A 21,425-nucleotide genomic window follows, 5' to 3' on the forward strand; every position below is an offset into this window, starting at 1 on the left:
CATGCCTGATTACACTGATTGGGTAAAGAAGAGAGTGGAAACTTTGTTGCTACCCTACGATAGGATGGAACCGTTGCAAGAGCAACCACCCTTGATTCTTGCTGATAGTGTGCCTGCTGAGCACTATAAGCAAGCTCTGATGGAGAGTCGTCGGTTGAGGGAGAAGGAGCAAGACACCCATATGGAGTTGTACAAAGCTAAAGCTGATAGGTTGCACATGGCCCATCAACTCAGGGAAGTGCAAGGAGAAGATGCTAGCAGAGCAAGGAGCAAGAAGAGATCATATGAGGAGATAGAGTCTATGTTGGATGAGGAGCATAGGGAGCGCTTGAGACTGCAGAGAGCAGAAGCCAACTATCAGAAGAAGATCAGAGACCTAGAGAAGCAACTCAGAGACAAAGACGCTCAGTTGAAGAAGGAGATGGAGTTGAGACAGAAATCAGAGGACTATCTTGGAGGAGAAGTCTTGGAGCTCAGAAGACAGTTGAAGGAGAAGATCACCCCTCTACCAGAATGTTCAGAATGCACACTGTTGATAGACCAGTGCCATTACCTGAAGACCCTCATTCCAGAAGACCGTCTGTCTTAGTTTGTATCTTTGTTTGTGTTTTGTTGAGAATCACCTCCAGGCTTGTTGGATGGGATTCATTTGTTTGTACTCCATCTTTGGATCTTCATTGTTGAGAATCACCTCCAGGCTTGTTGGATGGGATTCATTTCTTTGTACTCTGTTTATGCGAATTTTCTGTTGACTCGGTGGTATTGACCTTTTTACCCTTATGTATGGATAAGGTTGTCAGTATTTCCCTGTTGTTCTCATTTTCCTTGTATCTATTTGTTCTCTTGTTGCTGCAGGTTGCCATCTTTTCAGGATGGGTCAGGCTCTTTGAATGCCTGAGAAATGAGCATATCATGCGCATCATACGCATCATTAGCATCATACTCATATCATTTTGCATAACAGGTGTTCTTGGTCGTGGCTTCTCACTCTGGTTCCTGTTTTAGGCAGGATAGCTGATCAACGTCCACACCGCTACTCAACAAGACTGAATCAACAGAGAAGTATGGATCAATTTCAAGCAGAATTGGATGAGATGAAGGCTAGCATGGCCCAGTTTATGAATATGATGCAAGGGGTTGCGCAAGGTCAAGAAGAACTTCGAGCCATGGTTCAGAGACAAGAGGCTGCAAATCCACCGATCAACCATGCTCCGCCAGAGGGAGGTCCGGTCAATGATAACAATGTTGCTGCTGCTGTACCCGTCAACAACTATGCCGTAGGTGATGAGTTGGGGGGAATTCGAATCAACGGTCAACCTATTGTTCCAGATGCCGCTAATGCCAGAGTAGTCCGTGCTCCGGCCCGTAATCCTGTTCCGATTGTTGACAGACAAGAGGATATGTTCTCTCTGCTCAGTGAAGACGAAGACGTTCTGGGAAGGTTAATGAGAGAGACCGCAAAGTTGAGGCTCTTGCTGAGAAGATTCGTGCTATGGAATGTCAGAATTCTCTCGGTTTTGATGTTACTAATATGGGGTTGGTGGAAGGTTTGAGAATCCCTCACAAGTTCAAAGCACCGTCCTTCGACAAATACAACGGTACTTCTTGCCCTCGCACCCATGTGCAGGCTTATTATCGAAAGATCTCTGCGTATACCGATGATGAAAAGATGTGGATGTATTTTTTCCAAGATAGTCTATCTGGGGCTTCTTTGGACTGGTACATGGAATTGAAGAGAGATTCGATCCGATGCTGGAGGGATCTGGGTGAGGCCTTTTTGAGGCAATACAAACACAACATGGACATGGCACCGAGCCGGACTCAGCTGCAGAGTCTTTGTCAGAAATCCAATGAGAGCTTCAAGGAGTACGCTCAGAGGTGGCGTGAACTGGCTGCTAGAGTACAACCCCCTATGCTGGAGAGGGAGTTGACAGATATGTTTATCGGTACTCTTCAGGGTGTGTTTATGGACCGGATGGGAAGCTGCCCATTCGGTAGTTTTTCTGATGTTGTCATTTGTGGAGAGAGGACTGAGAGTTTGATTAAAACTGGGAAGATCCAAGATGCTGGTTCCTCTTCTTCTAAGAAGCCGTTTGCTGGGGCACCTCGTCGAAGAGAGGGTGAAACTAATGTTGTTCAACACCGCAGAGATCAGAACAGAATTGAATACCGTCAAGCTGCTGCAGTGACCATTCCGGCACCTCAACCTCGTCAGCAACAACAACAAAAAGTTCAACAACCGCAACAACAACAACAACAACAGCAACGTCCGTATCAGCCCAAACAAAGGATGCCTGATCGACGTTTTGATTCGATACCCATGTCATACGCCGAGCTGCTGCCCGAATTACTCAGGTTGGGGATGGTTGAGTTGCGTACAATGGCTCCGCCTACAGTATTGCCTCCTGGGTACGACGCCAACGTCCGTTGTGACTTTCACTCTGGGGCACCAGGGCATCATACTGAGAAGTGTCGGGCTCTCCAGCACAAGGTTCAAGATTTGATCGATGCCAAAGCAATCAACTTCGCTCCAGTGCCTAACGTCGTAAACAACCCTATGCCTCAGCATGGTGGGCATAGAGTGAACAATATTGAGGGGAAAGAAGCTGAAAATCTGGTTGTTAATGTTGATGATGTTCAGACTTCTCTGCTAGTTGTGAAGGGCCGTCTGCTGAATGGGGGTGTCTACTCGGGCTGTGATGAGGATTGTTTGGGCTGTGCAGAATCAGAGAATGGCTGCGACCAGTTAAGGGCCGGTATCCAGGGTATGATGGATGAGGGTTGTTTGCAATTCAGTAGGGCTGTAAAAGATCGTGGAACAGTGTCAACTATCACCATTTACTTTAAACCGTCTGAAGAACGCGGACCAAGGGTCGTTAGTGCACCTGCAGCAAATGGTACCCCAGTTACCATTCCCGTGCCTGTAACCATCAGTGTTCCAACCACTATCGTTGCGTCTGGAAGAAGGGTTGCTGAGAATAGTAGAGCCGTGCCGTGGAAGTATGATAATGCTCACCGCAGTTACAGAAGGGCTGAAAGTCAGACAAGACCAGTGAATCAAACTCCAGTGACAATTGGTTTACCGAATAGAGTTCCTGCAACTGTTGGTCCGGCTGTGGATAATGTAGGGGGTCCAGGAGGTTTTACCAGAAGTGGTCGTCTGTTCGCACCGCAGCCTTTGAGGGACAATAATGCTGAGGCTCTCGCCAAAGCAAAGGGTAAGCAAGCTGTGGTTGAGGAAGAGCCTGTCCAGAAGGAAGCGCCTGAGGGGTCATTTGAGAAAGACGTGGAGGAGTTTATGAAGATAATCAAGAAAAGTGACTACAAGATTGTAGACCAGCTGAATCAAACTCCGTCCAAGATTTCTATACTTTCACTGTTGTTGTGCTCTGAGGCACACCGTAATGCCTTGCTGAAGATGTTGAATCTGGCTTACGTGCCTCAGGAGATTTCTGTCAATCAATTGGAGGGTGTGATGGCCAATGTGAGCACCAGGCATGGCGTAGGTTTCACCAACCTGGACTTACCGCCTGAAGGGCGAAACCATAACAAAGCCTTGCACATCACCATGGAGTGCAAGGGGGCAGTGTTGTCTCACGTATTGGTAGACACCGGGTCGTCGCTGAATGTGTTGCCTAAGCAGATTCTGAGGAAGATTGATGTGGAAGGGTTTGTGCTTAATCCCAGTGACCTGATCGTTCGTGCTTTCGACGGTTCCAAACGTTCTGTGTGTGGGGAAGTTACCTTGCCTGTGAAGATAGGTCCTGAGGTATTCGATATCATCTTCTATGTTATGGACATCCAACCCGCCTATAGTTGTTTGTTGGGGCGTCCATGGATTCATGCAGCAGGGGCAGTCTCGTCGACTCTCCATCAAAAGCTCAAGTATGTCTGGAACGGTCAGATTGTGACTGTGTGCGATGAAGAAGAGATTCTGGTGAGTCATCTATCCTCGTTCAAATATGTTGAGGTGGATGGCGAGATCCACGAAACCTTATGCCAGGCGTTTGAGACTGTGGCTCTTGAGAAAGTGGCGTACGCTGAGCAGAGGAAGCCAGGTGCTTCAATTACTTCTTACAAGCAGGCTAAGGAGGTTGTTGATTCTGGCAAAGCTGAAGGCTGGGGCAAGATGGTGGACTTGCCTGTTAAAGAAGACAAATTTGGTGTTGGTTACGAGCCTCTCCGAGCAGAGCAGAATGGTCAAGCGGGTCCGAGTACCTTTACCAGCGCTGGGCTGATGAATCATGGCGATGTCTCTGCAACCGGTAGTGAAGACTGTGACAGTGATTGTGATTTAGACAACTGGGTTCGCCCGTGTGCACCAGGGGGGTCCATCAACAACTGGACGGCTGAGGAAGTGGTTCAAGTTACTCTTCTGACAGAGTAATTTTCTGTTGTTTTGTCATTTTTGCATGAAAATCCTACGATCTGCCCAAGGCGTAGTGATTCATTGTAGGGCCTCATCATGTTTCAATGATTATCATTAATGAAGGACATTTTTTGAAATCAAACTTTGTGATCCCTGTCTTTCAATTTTTTGTTTTCATCTTTTTCAAAAAACAATAAAAATGGCAATGTTTTTGTTTTTTGTGACCTTTTTGAACTCTTTTTCTAAAACAAAGCATTAAACATGCAGAAGCGATCTTATGGCATTCACTATGAACAGTTCTGTTATGGCTCAGTATGATTTCGACAATCCCATCTACCAAGCTGAAGAGGAGAGTGAGGAAGACTGTGAACTCCCTGCAGAATTGGTCAGATTACTGAAGCAGGAGGAAAGGGTCATCCAACCTCATCAGGAGGAGTTGGAGGTTGTTAATTTGGGTACTGAGGACGCCAAAAGAGAAATCAAGATTGGGGCTGCTTTAGAGGACTCTGTCAAGAGGAGGCTGATTGAGATGCTGAGAGAATATGTGGAGATATTCGCCTGGTCATATCAAGATATGCCTGGTTTGGATACAGACATTGTGGTGCACCGATTACCTCTTAGAGAAGGATGTCCTTCGGTCAAGCAGAAGCTTCGTAGAACGAGTCCTGACATGGCAACTAAGATCAAGGAAGAGGTCCAGAAGCAGTGGGATGCAGGTTTTTTGGCTGTTACAAGTTATCCCCCATGGGTGGCCAACATCGTCCCTGTGCCGAAGAAGGATGGCAAAGTCAGAATGTGTGTCGATTACCGGGATTTGAATAGAGCGAGTCCGAAAGATGATTTCCCATTACCTCACATTGATGTATTGGTTGATAATACGGCTCAATCCTCGGTATTCTCTTTCATGGATGGTTTCTCCGGGTATAATCAGATCAAGATGGCGCCAGAGGACATGGAAAAGACGACATTCATTACACCTTGGGGCACGTTCTGTTATAAGGTGATGCCATTTGGGCTAAAGAATGTTGGTGCTACCTATCAGAGGGCAATGACGACTCTTTTTCACGACATGATGCACAAAGAAATTGAAGTGTACGTAGATGATATGATTGCGAAGTCGCAGACAGAAGAGGAGCACCTGGTTAATTTGCAGAAGTTGTTTGACCGTTGAGAAAGTTCAAGCTGAGGTTGAATCCGAACAAGTGTACGTTTGGGGTGAGATCAGGGAAGCTTCTAGGCTTCATTGTCAGTGAGAAAGGGATTGAGGTTGATCCAGCGAAAGTCAAAGCTATTCAAGAGATGCCTGAACCGAAAACGGAGAAGCAAGTCCGTGGGTTTTTAGGGAGGTTGAACTACATTGCAAGGTTCATATCTCATCTAACAGCCACATGTGAACCAATTTTCAAACTGCTTAGAAAGAATCAAGCGATCAAGTGGAATGATGATTGCCAGAAAGCTTTTGACAAGATTAAGGAGTATTTACAGAAACCTCCAATCCTTATACCTCCAGTTCCAGGGAGACCTCTGATAATGTACCTGTCAGTGACTGAGAATTCGATGGGGTGTGTATTGGGACAGCATGACGAGTCTGGTCGAAAAGAGCATGCCATATACTACCTCAGCAAAAAGTTTACCGACTGTGAAACACGATATTCACTGCTCGAGAAAACTTGCTGTGCTTTGGCCTGGGCTGCTCGCCGACTGAGACAGTATATGTTGAACCATACTACTCTGTTGATTTCTAAGATGGATCCAGTAAAGTACATCTTTGAGAAACCAGCTCTCACCGGACGTGTTTCCCGTTGGCAGATGATTCTAACAGAGTATGACATTCAGTACACGTCCCAGAAGGCCATCAAAGGTAGTATTCTGTCAGACTACCTCGCCGAGCAACCGATTGAAGATTATCAGCCTATGATGTTTGAATTCCCTGATGAAGACATCATGTATCTTAAGATGAAAGATTGTGAAGAGCCTCTCGTCGAGGAAGGACCGGATCCTGATGACAAATGGACACTGATGTTTGATGGGGCTGTGAATATGAACGGTAACGGTGTGGGTGCAGTGCTGATCAATCCTAAAGGTGCTCATATACCTTTTTCTGCCAGATTGACGTTTGACGTCACCAACAACGAAGCTGAGTATGAGGCTTGTATCATGGGGATAGAAGAAGCCATTGATCTGAGGATCAAAACTCTTGATATATTTGGAGATTCTGCTTTAGTGGTCAACCAAGTCAATGGAGATTGGAATACGAATCAGCCGCATTTGATTCCGTATAGAGATTACACCAGAAGAATACTGACGTTCTTCAAGAAGGTGAAGTTGTATCATGTCCCCCGGGATGAGAATCAAATGGCTGATGCCTTGGCTACTTTGTCGTCCATGATCAAAGTTCATTGGTGGAATCATGTGCCACATGTTACGGTGAATCGACTTGAGAGGCCTGCGTATGTGTTTGCAGCCGAGTCTGTTGTGATTGATGAGAAGCCGTGGTATTATGACATCAAGAACTTCCTCAAGACTCAGGAGTATCCTGAAGGTGCGTCGAAGAATGACAAGAAAACCCTGAGAAGGCTAGCTGGAAGCTTCTATTTGAATCAGGATGATGTGCTGTATAAGAGAAACTTTGACATGGTCTTGCTCAGATGCGTGGACAGACCCGAGGCGGACATGTTAATGCAGGAAGTTCATGAAGGTTCCTTCGGTACTCATGCCGGCGGACATGCAATGGCTAAGAAATTGTTGAGAGCGGGTTATTACTGGATGACTATGGAATCCGATTGTTTCAAGTATGCTCGGAAGTGCCATAAGTGTCAAATCTATGCTGATAAGGTGCATGTACCACCAAGCCCTCTGAATGTCATGAATTCGCCTTGGCCGTTTGCCATGTGGGGCATTGATATGATTGGGAAGATTGAGCCTACTGCTTCTAATGGACATCGCTTCATCTTGGTTGCGATCGATTACTTTACCAAGTGGGTGGAAGCGGCTTCCTATGCTAACGTTACCAAACAAGTGGTTACCCGGTTCATCAAGAAAGAAATCATCTGTCGTTATGGAGTTCCTGAGAGAATCATCACTGACAACGGTTCGAATCTCAACAACAAGATGATGAAAGAGCTTTGTAAAGATTTCAAGATTGAACATCACAATTCTTCTCCTTACAGACCGAAGATGAACGGTGCTGTAGAAGCAGCGAACAAGAATATCAAGAAGATTGTGCAGAAGATGGTCGTTACGTACAAGGATTGGCATGAGATGCTGCCTTTCGCTTTGCATGGGTACCGTACCTCAGTACGTACGTCGACCGGGGCAACCCCTTACTCCCTTGTGTATGGTATGGAAGCTGTCCTACCTGTTGAAGTGGAGATTCCTTCTCTGAGAGTTTTATTGGATGTCAAGCTGGACGAAGCCGAGTGGATTCGAACAAGGTTTAACGAGTTGAGCCTTATCGAGGAGAGACGGCTAGCAGCTGTATGCCATGGACAGTTGTATCAGCGAAGGATGAAGCGAGCCTTTGATCAGAAAGTGCGTCCTCGAAGCTATCAGATCGGTGATCTAGTTTTGAAAAGGATCCTCCCTCCCGGTGCAGATAACAGGGGCAAATGGACTCCTAATTATGAAGGTCCGTATGTTGTGAAGAAGGTCTTCTCTGGTGGAGCCTTGATGCTTACAACTATGGATGGTGAAGATTTTCCGTCTCCTGTTAACTCAGATGTAGTCAAAAAATACTTCGCATAAATAGACCCGCTGGACAAAAAGAAAAAGAGTCCAGGCAAAAAATGGGCATCCCGGCGAACCAGAAACAGAAAGAAAAGGTTCGGGCAAAAATTAGGGATAAAATGAAAAGAATTTGTACACCCGGTAAGTCGAAAACCCGCAAGGGCGGCTTAGGCAAAAATGGGTATCCCGGTGGATTGAAAACCCGAAAGGGCGATCCAGGCAAAAGTTAGGGATTAAAGCGAAGACTACAGTCTGAGTTGTCTGTACTTCGTCGAGCTTTGTCGTCTGCCATCTCGAAAGATGTGATCCGTCCAGTCATTCTTCTCAGAAAGCAAGGAGTTGGGAGGAAAACTGATAATCTGTGAGTTATAACAGAATTAGGAAATAGTGGATGCCGTGTTCACATTGCCATTAGGATAGATTTTTTCCTTTTTGTGCGCAATTACCTCTTTCTAGGAATTGCCTCCCCATGTATTTGCCTTTTCAGGCACATTTTCAATCAATAAAAGTCGTTATTCAGATAAATAGCTCTTTTGTTTTTATTTTTACTGTTTTGTTTGCAAAAATGTCCGAATTTTTTATAAGCATTGCATATAAGAACATGAAGGCTACACAATAATGTGCAGGATGACAAAACATTTGAAAATCATTTTTGAATGTTGAGGACACTTGAGCGTATCTTGTCCATGTATCCCCTGGGGGCATTTTGTTGTGCTGTTTTTCAGATTGGCATCTGTGAGGACGTTTCCTCAACAAATATTTTCTCCAAGCAAGTTTGGAAGCTATCAGAGCTATGTTCCCCTGCGAAGACGTCTGTGGATAGTGCTTCCTATTCCCCAACAGATCTAAGGGTTGCCTATCCCCAGCAGGCCTGTATTTGCCGATTTCCTCCCCGAGTGAGGCAGGTTCAGTGAAATTTATCTCCAACATTTATCCTATCTGTGGACTGAAGGATATCCCCAGCGGAGTTTACCTTTTCCCAGCAGCAGTGTTATTCTTCAACATGAGTGTGAAGTCGCTTTACCATTCCCCAAGCAGAGTTCCCCGCAGAGCATTTCCCCAAGAGGAGTCTCCCCACAGAGTCAGAGTATCTGATCATTTCGGCTCCCTAGCCAGGGTTCATTTGCATTTTGCATGTAGTAATCATTGCATCCTCAAAAAACGCGTAGCATTTCCATTCATAAATGGAGCATTACGCCATAGAAAAATTCAAACATATGCATTCATGTGTTAACTTCACCAGACCGTATCCCCGGCAGAGGCGGATCATTTCATTCAACATTAGCACAACAAGTCTGCTACAGTTGCTCCAGTCAACATTTGGTGTTTATAATCCCCAGAGGTTTATTTCTTCACCTGTTGGTGACAGAAAGTTTGTTTCTCCCCATTGAGACCCCCTGCAAGTGTTCAGCCTTGCCCGGTCATCTTGAGAATGTTAGTATACCCTGTCAGCACCCGTGTGTGTTGTTTCCTTGGTGTCGGTAAACACCATCTCTCGGTGATTCCCAGTCGTGCGTAAATGTCTGGTCGATCTTTTTGGTGTCTGTAAACATCATCTTTCGATGTCTGTAAACGTCGAGTTTTATTCCCATTCATCTGTAAATGTCTGGTCGATCTTTTTGGTGTCTGTAAACATCATCTTTCGATGTCTGTAAACGTCGAGTATTCCCATTCATCTGTAAATGTCTGGTCGATCTTTTTGGTGTCTGTAAACATCATCTTTCGATGTCTGTAAACGTCGAGTATTCCCATTCATCTGTAAATGTCTGGTCGATCTTTTGGTGTCTGTAAACATCATCTTTCGATGTCTGTAAACGTCGAGTTTTATTCCCATTCATCTGTAAATGTCTGGTCGATCCTTTTGGTGTCTGTAAACATCATCTTCCGATGTCTGTAAACGTCGAGTTTTCTCCCATTCATCCGTGGATGTCTGGTCGAGTCCTCCCAGTCATTCATAAATGTTTGGTTACCTCTCCGTTGGTCTTGGTAAACGTTGAGTTTTTCCCATTTCGTCCGTCGACGAATGGTTGTATCCTTTCCAGTCATTCATTAATGTCTGGTTACCTCTCCGTTGGTCTTGGTAAACGTTGAGTTTTTCCTAGTTGTCCGCTGGCATCTAGTTGTGATTTTCTTTTCCCATTCATCGTCGTTGCGATGTCTGGATGTGGCCGTACCCTTTGAAAACAAAACCAAAAAAATATATACCCAGTAATAAATATCAAATCCCAGTGGACGTTTCCATTGGTGGATCCCAGTATTGTGCAAATTCTACGGTTCTTGGTATTCAATCCCTGTTTACCCTGAAAGTCTGACAGCCGTTGCTCTCATCCATTCGGGTTCCCAGCTGATTGAATAGGGGCAGCTGTAGCACCTCAAATTTGCACCCATCATTGTACATACATTTTCATATTAGGTCATAGCATATCATGGTCCATTGCATAGCATTTGCATAATCCTCAGTTGCCTCAAGAGCAAGCAATCAAGAAATTAGGTCAAACTGATCAGGAGATCAGTCAACCAAGCAAGCAAGTGTGTTTCTCAAGGAGCCAAGGCCCTGGGGTTGGTCCAACATGTTCACATGACTTGGAGATCCATTTGAAGTGTTTTGGTCAAAGATTGGATGTTCAGAAGTCATCAGTTCATGCACAGTCAGGCAAAGAACCCTAGACAGTCAACAGTCAGTCAAAGCAGTGGATGGTGGCCATTCTTGTGGGATTTGGGCACCATGATCAATAATCAAGAGTTCATACAACTTGGGACATCATTTGAAGTCAAGTTCTCAAGGAATTAGGGTTTGGAAGTCATCAGTCAATGCGCAGTCAGCCAGAAACCCTAAAAGTCAACTGTTGGTCAACTGTCCATTTAATCAGTGATTTGATGACTGGAATTGGTTTGTGAGAGCTCATTCATGGCCAAATAGTCCTCATATATCATGTCAAACACCATCATGGAAGAATTTGAAGCCAGAGCAAAAATTTCTAAAAATGGAAACTGGGCCTGTAACTGAAACTTACCAAAAATGGAAAGTCTTGATCCTCAAACTTACATCATGATACAAGCTTCAAATGAATTTTTGCCCAACATGAAAGTTGAAGATCTTGTTCTCCCATTTCCAAAAAGTCCAAGAACTCTCAATTCCCATGTGTGGTTGGCAAGTTATGATCGAATCGATTTCAGAAATTCTTGAACTTCAAAAGGCCATATCTCTCAAACCGTTTGGCCAATTTGGGTGGGGTTTTTTCCTACAAGTCACATTTGATCTCCTCTTTCCAAAATATAAATTTCATGAGCCAAAACCTTGCCAATCAAAATGGCATTTTTTGACTTGTCTCATTTAAATTCAAGTTTGACCAAGAGTTGACTTTTTGATTTAATCATCTTTTAACCATTTGGCCATTGGAATGTGTTCAGAAATGTTATTTAAAACTTGTTGGGAGCCCATTCCCATGAAGTACATACAGCCCATGCTAGTTTGCTTGATTTTTGGAAAGAAAGTACAAGTTTCACCAAACCACATCCCACAAATCCATGAGCCATGCCTTGTACCACAAAGGCAGCAGAATTGTCCATGATTTTCTGTCATGAGAAGTCAGTAATAGCAGGCAAAACCAACAGAAATTCATTCATACAAAAAATCACTTTTGGCCATTTTGCAAAGAGGCTGTCAAAACTCAAAAAAAAAGGCAACATCCAACAGCAGAGGTATGGCATTTTTCTGTCAAGATAACACTGCTGGCAGCCAACATCCAACGGCAAGAAAACTTGGTTAATTCACTCATGCTAAACAAAAACCTCTCACTCTTGGCCATTTTCCAAAACAGTCAACAAAAGCTCACAAAAGACTTAAGCCTTGCATTGTTTTTCACCATCATTTTCCTGTCATGAGTAACACCAATTACAGCACAAAACCAGTAGAACTCCATTCATTTTCAAAAAAGATCATCTTACTTGCATTTACCTAAACTGTCCAAACTTCCAATGAACAAACCCTGGCCTTGCTTGTAACAAGAATCAAACTTCATTTTCCTGTCATGAGGAACTAGCAGCCAAACCAACAGAGCTTCATGGATTCACACTCATTCTAAAAATGACCTTGCTTACTTGCATTTTACAAAAGCTGTCCAAACACTCAATGAACTAAGCCTGGCTTGACAACATTTCCTCACCATTTCCTGTCACATGAAACCAGCTGCAGCCACAATCAAACACATTGCAGCAGAAACTCACTCATCCTAAAAAATCCATTCCCTCAAGAATTGACTTGGCTTGGCACTTGTTCAAAAACTCAGTCCAAACACAAAAGAACTTAAACCTGTTGTGGGTGATGCATTTCTCATCAAACAGAACATTTTCATCATTGTGAAAGAAATTGCAGCCACAACACAGTAGAAAACCATTCTTCACTCATTCCCTCAAACTTCACCTTTGTGCATTTTCTAAAACACAGTCCAAAAACTCCACATAACCAAGCCTGGCTTTTGTTGAAACATCATCAAAACAGCATTATGGACCTGTGGCAATCATCATTTTCCACCTGTAGAAGCCTTTCCACCACTGTCTTCAACCTTGCATCATCCATGGCAGAAATTGTTTGAGCTCATTTCAAGCATCAATGAGCAAAGTACTTCAAACACTCATCACATGAAGACCTAAGGAGCATCTGTTTCAGGCTAAAAGGACCAAACAACAACTGTTTCTCATTCTGCTTCAAAAATAGGTAAGTGCCCGACCCTCTCTTTTCATCAAACCATGCTATGTTTTTGATAGTCCTTGCCTTGCTGAATGTTGTGAGCTTTATATCATTTGATTTGGTTAACCATGTTGCAAGAAATCTGAACTTTCATTTTCATGAACAAATATGTTTTCCCTCGATTTGGTTTGTTTAGGTTGATTTAATGAAAATGGATAGCACATTCATGTTGTATGTTGCATAATGATTCTATTGATGTGCTTGATTTGTTATTCTGGGCCTTTTGAAAATTCGAGCTCATGAAGGTGATGAAGTTGTTGCTGCTGTTGCATAAACCTTAGCCTGCCCAAAAATCCACATGAATGGTGTTTGTTGTGTTTAGTTGTGTCTGCTTGATTGTTGCATGATTGTTATGTGCCATGATGCTGGTGAAACCATGTTTGATTGTTGTTAATGATGACCATGAATTTGAGATGCCTTGCTGCCTAAACCCTAAGGGTTTCTTTGAACCCAGAAACTTGAAACGTGATTGGCCCTGTTACTGTTCCATTGGGAACTGGCCAATCACAACATTTCGTGGCCACGCCCTAAGCTGTGTCGTTTTGCTAAATGAAGGGGGTATTTACCAATATGCCACGCGGTCAACCATGTTTGACCTCCCTTCCATGTCTTTTGTTCATGTTTGTTTCCAAATTTCACTCAACTTCAAAATTTCATTTCTCATCCAATTCAACTCCAAAAATCATGGGATTTTTTGCATTATGACCTGTTGGATGTCTAGTATTTTACCATGATTTTTAATATTTTTTCTGATCATTGAATATTAATTGGCCCTAGGGTTTGTGTTATGTGACCAAAAATGATACATATTGCCAATCCTTTTGTGAAATACTCATGTTGCATCCATTGGTTCTGAAATTTTTTATGGTAAAACTAGACTCATTTATCTTTGTTTTGATGTAGAGTTTGTTCATTTATCATTTGTGGTGTGTGAGTTATGAATTTTTGAAGTAGGGTGTGACAATTTGTGTCACACCAATGATGTGCATTTTCTTGATTTTTGTTCACATACTTCCTGGCCTCCAAATGATCCCAAATTTTGCATGAATGATCTCTTACATGTCTAGTTTGTGTATGAATTTTCTTGGATTTAAACATGCTGTTTCCTATTTTTTTGTGAATTTTCTTCCATGCCTAGTCAATTGTTGACTTTTTGTGCTACACATTGCCATATCCTTTGGGAAATTCTCATACCATATTATATGATCATGAAATTTCATATGTGATAACTAGACATATTGAGCTTTGCATTGGTGTTAATCCCATCCATTTCTCATCTGTTTTCATTTTGTTATGATTTTTTGAAGTTGACCCATGATTGTTGACCTTCTTTGTGCTTACTTGAAACTTGTTTGACTTCATGATTTTCATTGACTGCCTTCCTCTCATCCAAATGCCATGAAATTTGACATGCTTACTATGCTAGATGTTAGGATTGAGTGTGAATTATCTGATGATTTTTGAAAATATTTGGGTTGACTTTTGATGCAAGTCATTCTGTTGACTTCTGTGAGCTTCTAAATGCTATACTTTGACTTCAAATGTTCATGAAATGATAATAATGCATGATTTGAATGTGAGACCAATTGAGATTGATTCTTAAATGTTTGAATTTAACTTTGGTTGACTTTTCTTTGCTGTTTTGACTTTTTCATTTGTTTTTGACCCCAGGCTTGTCCTAGGGGTCTTTTGGACTTACAATTGAGTTAATGTTTCAGGTTAAGCACCAATGCCTCAAAGATCATTCAAACTTATTTGAACTTGATTGTTTACCATGTGCTAACCTTTGTTTTGTAGGTGTGACTCATGTGTTTGAGTCTTGCTTTGCACAGTTGATCATCTGTTTTGTTTGTGAATCCCATTCCTTTTGCTTTTAACTGTTGAATTGCATACTGATTGGTTTGACTTTTTCAGGTACTTTAGTTGCTTAAGTTCTCTGAACTTGATTTGCTTTGCTTTTTAGCAACTTGCTTGAGGTATAATCTCTGTTACTTCATGTAGTCTGGAGACCCGGCCTGTTACTTGGCCAGGCAACTGTCTGAAGTCCTCCTTAAGAGGCAATGTTTGTGACTGTTTAATTTTGTCCTTGCATAGAGTCAAAGACCTCCTAAGTGAAGAGGCAATTGGTGGAAGGTAGGGATATGCAATCTATCCCCCACTATTCAGTGTGTCATCTGCTTTGCTCACACCACTGTGTTGATGCATTGCAGATACAAACCCAAGATCTTGTACAATTGTACAGTTGAGTCAGTTTCAAATGTGTAGAAGGGTTCCCACTTTCTGAACCCACACATTCTTGTCAAATGCTCTCCCAGGCCAGGGATAGAAGCAATGAGGCACACCCCTCATCTCCTTTCATCTGCTTCACCTTAGCCCCGCAATGGCAAGGTTAAGAGCAACATTCACCCAGTTCCAGAGGTTTGTTTGTTGAGGTTGATATGACCCCTCGACTAAAACCTAGCCTTGTTTGAGCCACTTGCTTGTATATAGTGTGTGCTATCTGTGCTTGTAGGATTGTTTGACTTGCTTCCTGTGCAAGTTAGGATTGTTTGACTTGCTTCCTGTGCAAGTTAGGATTGTTTGACTTGCTTCCTATGCAAGTTAGGATTAGTTTAGACTTGCTTCCTGTGCAAGTAGGTTTTGCTTGGCTTGCTTCCTGTGCAAGTTAAGTGTGTGTGTGGCTTACTTCCTGTGCAAGCCATACTTAGGATAGGCTGGCTCCCTGTGCCAGTTAGCTAGAAACCTTAACTTAGGGATGATTTGCATGAAAACATCTAGGCTCGAGTCGTAGTCTCCCTAGTTGTGTCTCCCTCTGTTATCTGGTTAGGCTAGTCCTTTATCCCTGCGTAGGGGAACTACATCGCCCTGATCTTCATACCAGATGAAGTATGTAGGCAGGAGATTGAGCTGATCTCTCCGGGCGCCCTTTTTCTTTTTGTGTGTGTTGTCTGACAGTTGCTAGGCTCGAGTGCCTGACTCCTTAGCAATTTGTTGTCTGTGTGTTTGAGTGTGTGCTTGACAGTTATAGGCTCGAGTCCCCGACTCCCTATTAACTTGTTATGTTGTTGTGTGCTTGGAAGCTGATATAAGTCCCTCGAGTGGCATTTGGGTTCCAGTGTGTGTGTGTTTTGGTTCGGATGCTGATGTAAGTCCAGTGATTGGCATTCAGGCTCCATGTTTGCCTCCTTGTGTGTGTTTTTGGTTCGGATGCTGATGTAAGCCCATTGATTGGCATTCAGGCTCCATGTTTGCCTCCTTGTGTGTGTTTTTGGTTCGGATGCTGATGTAAGCCCATTGATTGGCATTCGGGCTCCACGTTTGCCTTTGCCTATGTTTGTTTGTGTGCGTGTCAGCCGAGCTACGAATGCTCTGATTCTTCTCTCGTCCGAGAAGATACGTATGCATAGGATGCGATGTCCTAGCGAGCATGTGTCGTTTCCCCAGTCCGAACTACTTCGACTCTGATGTCTATGCCTGATAGACTAAGTAGGCCCAGGATGCGACATCCTGCCGAGTCAGTTTCAGTCAGTTTCTTGCGTTTCTTTCAGCCAGTGTGTGTGAGTATTTGAGCAGTGTTTAGCAACCAATTTTCCTTTCTTTTGTGCGTGGATCCCGTAGAGTACTACGGATGCGTAGGGGTGCTAATACCTTCCCTTCGCATAACCGACTCCCGAACCCATTCTCTTTGGTCGCGAGACCATGTCTTTTCCAGGTTTACTCTGAGCGTTTCCTTTCCCTCTTTTGGGATAAATAACGCACGGTGGCGGCTCTGTTGTTTCTTCTTTTCCCGCCGGTTTTTCGCGTGATGCGACAATGAGCTACAACAATATCAACCTCAACGTCTTCATGGACATGATCATCATCACTCACAAAATTATTCTTAGGGCTCATATCATCGTTCTCCTTATGAATTTTAGACTTTACAAAATGTCTAACACATCTTTATCAACATCTTGTTTTTCTTAGATCTCATTAGTAACAGTCTTTTGAATGAGAGGAATATCTCTTACATGCTCATATATGAGTGGGACATCAAGAACATTTTCACCATCAGCCAGACCGAACTTGTCAAAATGTGGAATGTTGTGGGTAAAAATGTCAAGGACATGTTTCCTGACATACAACTTATTACTAAAATTCAACAGACTAAGAGTAACACCAATATCAGCTTCACCAAACACAATATCATGTTTTTGAATAGTGAAAATTCCAGAAACGTGACAAGGGATCCCAATAGGAAGAATTATGTCATAATCACTAACCTTCTTTAGCTTCTTCTTCTGACCCATTATAGGTTGTTCAATGTTGGGAGGACCTTCGGCCTGGCCATCGGCCTTCCCTTTAATGACAACTCCTTTCTTGAGTATCATAAAGTCCATAAGTGGTAGTTCAGAAACATGAGTAAGATGTTGAAACATCTTATATGATATCTTGGTTTACTTCCCAACTTGACACATGTCATAAATTTTACCTTCCACAATTTTGAGATCAGACATACATATGACAGATTTCTTTGAAACAAAGTTCTATGTACTCCCAATATTTTTATGTCATAGCTAAGTTTTTGTATCTAAAATGTCATCCATGATGCCAGGAACATGTTCTTCAACATTTTTGCGGCAGGTACAAGCAATATGAACAAGAATATTAGGCTTGCCATGCCAAACTTGTTGATCATTCCATTGGGGATACCATGTTGATAATGTAGTTGTCTACCATACAATTTACAGTAGTACAATGGAATGGAGGAGAAAACATTAATGCACAGGTAATCATGTGTGACGGGATGTTGTGACATGTTACCTGAAATTCTGCATTATGTTTTATGGTAAACATGTTTGACAAGATTTTGAGACTTGTTACCTAACATTCTGCATTATGTTTTCTAAATAGGAGTAATACACATATTCTTTGAATTTGATGGCTCACCAGTATGTATACCATCTTTCATGTCTTTGAAGGTCGCAACATTATTTTCTTGATTATATTCACCTTCTTCATCTATCTTATCGTTAGTGACATGGTAGTTTTTTCTTTGATTCCTTCGAAAACTTGAGCATTCAACTTGAATATGTCCAAAATCTTTGCATTTAAGACATTATATCCAATTGAGATTTTCACCACCTATTCTCCTTTACACTGAAAGTTACACCTCTTGAAGTTGTGTTGTTGGTTATCTTAATCATTAGTAGAGACATTATTCCTAGATCTCATATCTATTTTTCTCAAGACTTTTCTAAGATCTTAGTAAGCCTGAGATTTTCTTCAATATCATAATCTACTTGGTTTTCACAATATTATAATTGTCTTCAACTCTATTCTTTGGAGAAATCTTAATATCATAAAGAATCTTTGGTTGATGAACTGCTCCTCCTTTGAAATTCTCCATCTTGAACAAAATAAGAACCCTAGAACACACCTAAACAAAATAGGGTGTCTACTCTGGTGCCAATTGAACTCATGTTATTAAGGGGACATATGTTGGACCATATGCTTAATCCAATATGCTCAACATCTTAAACCATAATTGACATATATAATAAAAAAAATGATAAATCATAAAAGCAATAAAAGAACACCAAGAATTGTTAAACCAGAGAAAACAACACCTACGTCTTGGGGACTTATAACCCAAGAAAGTAAATCCACTATCTAATAGAATTAGTACAAAGTGTCTTAGATGAACAAGCCCATGTTCATTTCCCATCTTCTTAATTCTACCAGTGCATTTCTATTTAGGACTCCCCCTAAATATGAGAACCCCTCTCACTTTTTCTCAATCACTAGTCCTAAGTGATCACTATAATAATCAGAATATATAATGTTAAATTACAACTAAACTAACAAACCAAATTCTATGTCTTTAGATATGAATTGAATGGCTAGAGTGGCGCATAAACAACAACAAAATCTCAAAGTAAAAACTCTAACACACAAATCTTCAATACTTGCACACTTCAAACTTAAGGGTTGAGTCTCCTTAAATAGAAATGCAATTTATAGGCTTTTCTCCAACAGGAAATTGATTGTGAGATCACATACAAATTTTTAGAGGATTCAATTTTTATTTGTTATTCAACAACCTCTAAAAAGATTTGATTTGTTTGAATTCAAATTTAAATATTTATCTGGTTTGATTTAATCCTTGTAATCATCCAAGTAAATATAATAAATGCATTTCTAAAGTATAGAAACAAATATGATTGAATCCTAATTAGAAAATATGTGCATAACAACATCCACCATGCCTTGCTGACAAAGGCCAGATGTTGCACACATGCCGGAACATCAAGTCCCACATGTGTCCTTTCTTAACCAAAACATATTGTACACTCCATGTTGTGTTGCATAATGTATCCAATCCAAAAAGAACAACATATTTGTTCCACAAGAACGTTATGACATCTCGGTAGAAACGATTGGAACTAGTGAGCATGGTGGGTGTGTCCTTGGTCTTGGAAGAGGCATCAGCTTGAGGTTATATTTTGGACCAATGCAAACAAATAAAGAAGTAAACTGTAAGAACAAAATTAAACAGATAATTTATCAAGGGTGGGGGAGAAAATACAATAAGTATTAGAACTAGAGCGGGAGAAGTGGACTCAAGAGTCATTGGAGAAGTAGACTCAAGAGGAACGTGAGAGGGTTCATATTAAGAAGCGAGAAAGGTTGTTGCAAGAGGTGTGGGAGAGGTTCCAAGAGGAGAAAGAGAGGTTAACTGAACAGGTGCAAGAGAAGTTGTCAGAGGAATCGTGAGAGAAGTGCTCCCGCGATGTGATTAAGGTAAGTATAAGTTAAAAAAAATTGTGTTGTGTCTTATTGTTATTGTTTGTGTATTTAAATTTTTGTATTGTGTTTCAGTTGTTTTTATTATGCAGCAATTGAAATCAATTGGTGTACTCATCAACCCAAAGTTAGAGCAGTTTGATATACCTTAGAAAGTAGCTAAGAAAGTTGTTATGAGTGGTGCAAGCACGAAAAGTAGTTTTTCTGCCCCATAACGTAGTTGTTCTATCTCAAAGCACAATATTGACATCACACTACCTCAACTAGATAACTCACTACCAAGGATGATAAAGAAGATGTCAAACATCTACGAGTTTATATTAAAACATGAGTTAGAACAAGCTTATGTGCTTCATAAGAGTTGTGTTATGGAATTTTTGAAGGGAGATGATTGGTTGGACATAACCGTACTACATTCGTGGTGCTCGTAAGTACAATTTTTACGGCAATTTCAATTTATATTCATTGTTTTCATACTTTAACATCAAGATTTGACTTTTGCATTGAATTTTAGGTCCTTGCATGAGATGTTTGTTGAAAGGCATCTAAGAAAGTATTGTTTCTTAGACCAGTTCAATATTGAATTTTAACAAAATGGAGCAAACTCTATCAAGATATACATACAAAATAAGTTGGTTGATGAGAACAAAGAATGTTACTTGGGACAGTGTTACCATGCGTAAGTATATATTAATTTGTGTTTTCTTTTATAAACCAATTTTATAAACTTTATTAGTTATTCTGATTGTTTATGTAGTTCACATTGGCAACTAGTTGTTATATGTCTGAAGAAAAATATTGTAATTATGTTATACTCGTTACAGTATTATAACCTTACTGAAATGATGCATGATGTTTTGAGCGGGTAAATGGTATTATTTGTAATACTCATATTTTACCTTAAGTTTTGAATAGTTTTTATTCATGTTTAATTTTTACCGATATGTAGAGCTATCGGAGGAGTTTTGAATATCAGAGTATGTTTTCTTAATAACTTTCCATACATCCTTTGCGAAAGGTAAAAACATGTAAGGCTTGCCTATTCCAGTTTCCATAGAGCTTACCAGCCACACAATAATCAATGAGTTTTCAGAATTCGATTGTTTGTAACGAGAGTCTCTTGTTGCCAGTTCAGCTACTACTCATGTTAAGAAACCAAGTTTCTCTTTGCTATCCAATACCAACCGAATGGTTTGAGCCCATTCATTATATTTATTCTCATTCATTTTAGGGATATTGACCTTGAGGGTGTATGAGGAACCCTCTTGATCATTACCGTCTATGTTGGAATAATTGTCACAAAAAACAATGTTGTTCTTGTTTCCATCGTTGTCGTCACTACTACCAAAATAGTGTGGTTACTGTTTTCATTGTTATCAGCATTACTGCCACTGTTTGTGATCACCGACGATTCCTCTCGTATGCCATCTCCGCGACCACAACCGTTTCTGCGACCATCATCGTTTCCGTGGCCACCACTGTTTCCGCGGTCACCGTTCAACTCAGGTTGCGGTTGTTCGCCATGCTTGGATCTAGTGTAGGCCTGTTCTGGGAAAGGTCACATGTTGTTGTTATTCACCATAGGAGGCTAAACGGGCATGTGAGGTGGGTCGGGTAAGAAAGCGGGTCGAACAATTTTTTTTTAACTCCACTAGTTGTGGAAAGCTTTCTAGTAACCCCTAACTCAATGCTCTTGATACCATGTGTTATGGGAGTTTTTCACTAGGGAACATTGAACATTTTGAGACTTTTTTTCTAGAGCAACACCTTTGTGAGAGACACACCACATATTCA

This window comes from Lathyrus oleraceus, chromosome 6 (assembly GCF_024323335.1).
Source record: "Lathyrus oleraceus cultivar Zhongwan6 chromosome 6, CAAS_Psat_ZW6_1.0, whole genome shotgun sequence".
NCBI classification, from domain to species: Eukaryota; Viridiplantae; Streptophyta; class Magnoliopsida; order Fabales; family Fabaceae; genus Lathyrus; species Lathyrus oleraceus.